This window comes from Balaenoptera musculus, chromosome 7, assembly GCF_009873245.2.
Source record: "Balaenoptera musculus isolate JJ_BM4_2016_0621 chromosome 7, mBalMus1.pri.v3, whole genome shotgun sequence".
Classification (NCBI taxonomy): domain Eukaryota; kingdom Metazoa; phylum Chordata; class Mammalia; order Artiodactyla; family Balaenopteridae; genus Balaenoptera; species Balaenoptera musculus.
Window position 1 is genome coordinate 33,162,736 of NC_045791.1, and position 3,039 is coordinate 33,165,774.

Genomic DNA, 3,039 nt, shown 5'->3' on the forward strand with positions numbered 1-3,039 from the left:
AGGACATGGAAGCAACCTAAGTGTCCATCGACAGATGAATGGATAAAGAAGACGTGGCACATATATACAATGGAATATTACTCAGCCATGAAAAGAAACGAAATTGAGTTATTTGTAGTGAGGTGGTTGGACCTAGAGTCTGTCATACAGAGTGAAGTAAGTCAGAAAGAGAAAAACAAATACCATATATTAATGCATATATATGGAATCTAGAAAAAAAAAGGTTCTGAAGAACCTAGGGGCAGGACAGGAATAAAGATGCAGACATAGAGAATGGACTTGAGGACACAGGGAGGGGGAAGGGTAAGCTGGGACGAAGGGAGAGAGTGGCATGGACATATATACACTACCAAATGTAAAATAGATAGCTAGTGGGAAGCAGCCGCATAGCACAGGGAGATCAGCTCAGTGCTTTGTGACCACCTAGAGGGGTGGGATAGGGAGGGTGGGAGGGAGACGCACGAGGGAGGAGATATGGGGATATATGTATATGTATAGCTGATTCACTTTGTTATACAGCAGAAACTAACACACCATTGTAAAGCAATTATACTCCAATAAAGATGTTGAAAAAAATAAAAGAAATAAATAAAAGTTTTTTAAAAACGGTGAAGCGCCTTTAATTCCCTCACCGCAACATGGTCCCCGCCCACCACAGGTCTGTGCTGAGCTTTTGCACTGCTTGAGGGATCTTAGTTCCCTGACCAGGGATGAACCCTGGCCCCCAGCAGTGGAAGCGCGAAGTCCTAACCACTGGACCGCCAGGGAAGTCCCTGTGCTGAGCTTTTTATATTGGTGAATGCCGCCCTGTCATAGTCTTTAAAAAACCCATCTCAGCTCCAGTTTTAGTGTTTTGTAAAAAACACTTGTAAACTTTCATATTTTATTTTGAAAAAATAATTTAACCAAAAAGTTCTTTTGGAAAAGATAATAAGATACCCATTCAGCTACCACCCAGAATTAACAAATATTATGTCACATTTTATCTGATCTTTTAAGAAGTAAACTATTATCAGTAAAGTTGAAGTCTCCTATAAACCTTTCCCTGGTCACATTTCTCGTTATTTCTCTCTTCAGAGTTAACTGCTATCATGAATTTTGTGCCCCTAGTCCTTGTTTTTATATGTTTTCTAAATATAGATTAATAAACGACATACATAGATTGTTTTATGTGTATGTAAGTGTTATGTAAATGATTTACTGGACTATAAATAATCTTCTGCAACTTGAATGTTTCTCAACATTATGCTTTCAAGATTACTTCTATACAAATGAAGTCCATCATGTAAATATACCAAAATTAATTTGGCCGTAACACTGCTACAAGCATATAGGTTGGCTTTGATTTTTTGCTCTTACTAGGAGGACTGCAGTAAAAGCCTTTGTATGAGGTTTATTTATCTATTCATTCATGTTTGCATATTTCACTAAGGTATTACCTGGAAATGCAGATGCCGGGTCATTGAAAACATATGTTTTAAATTTTGCTAGACATTAATATATCTTACAATAAATTATCAGTCTCTAGTTAATTTCTTCTTAAAGTCTTGGTGAGGATAATTTCTCTTGATCCTCAGTGATTGTTTAAAGTCCCATGTTAATTTAATTTAACTTGCAAATTCTATCTAATTTGCAAATTCTCAAAAGAGGGAAGATCTTTGCAGATATACTCTGTTAAATGATTGGCTATGTCCCTCCTCACCCCCCTTCCCTCTGGTTTTCTCGAATTCATTTCTCATATCTGCAGATCCAACACTCTCTCCTCTTCACACTCCATTTGGATGACTTCACTTCTTTTTTCACGGAAAAAAATAGAAATAATCAGAAGAGGACAACTTGGTAAACCATCTCTAGATTTACTAATGTCCCACTGTTTGTATATTCTACCTGCCTTTACTCTAGTCACACAGGGAAAATACCCCTGCTGGTGCCTCCACTTGGAACCAAGATTCCAGCCCTTGTCATGTCTTCAGGTCCATTGTTCCTCCAATTTTCTCCTTATCTGTTATAGCAAGGGTCAGCACACTTTTCCTGCAAAGGGCCAAATAGTAAGTATTTTAGCCTTTATGGGTCTAATGATATTTGTCACTGTGTTCCAACTGAAACTTTATAAAGGTAGGCAGAAGTCTAATCAGGCTGGCAACAATAGCTTATCCATTCCTGTCTTATATCATCAATACATTCCCCAGCTCGACAGAAGTTTATCCCCCCAGCATTCAATGGTGGTGCTGTAATACCACCCATCTTAACAAATGCTCTTCCTACTATGAAACTTGTCCTAATTTCTCCTCTGGCTTAAAATGAAATGAGAATCTGCATAGTAAAAAGGAAAGTGCATTTTTAATTTTGTTCATCTCACTAAAGCTTTCCCCTAACCTTCACATTGGCTTCCTACCTCATTTTCAACTCTTTCCTCAGGAGGATGTCACCTCCTGAGGCCTTTTTAGACCCCATCTCCACTTTCTAATTCAGATTTAATTTTCTTCATAGCACTTGCTGTTGATTAGCAACATTTGTTTATTATTTATTTTATTTCCCACTTTGCAGGTAAGCTCCTTGAGGGCCAGTTGTTTACCCAGTGCTGAGACTAGTCTGGCATATATTATCTACTCAGTAAACATTGGCTGAGTGAATGAATGATTTTGCCCTTGAAGGATAGAAGGATTTTATGCATAGCTCCAAGACCAGTTCCTCATACCCCACACATTTCCATCCAGTGTAGCTCAGCTGGACTGTGGCAAGGTGTTCTGACACCCTGAACATCCGGAATACATGAAACCCTACCACTCCCAGCAGGCAATGCTCTTATTGCCCTTATCCATTCATATCCTGCCATTGTCACCATCATTCAATACGAGCCCCTTCTCCCTCCCACCACCTTTGTGGTATGGAGACAGTTCCCCGTATCTCTGGCTGACTCAGCTTTTACCTACCGGGCCAGGGACAACAGGGAGGGCGGTAGAGGGTTGCCAGATTTGCTCTCTTTCTAGAGGTGAAGAATTAGAAGACCACAAAATGTGTTTCTCAATCCAATTCCAC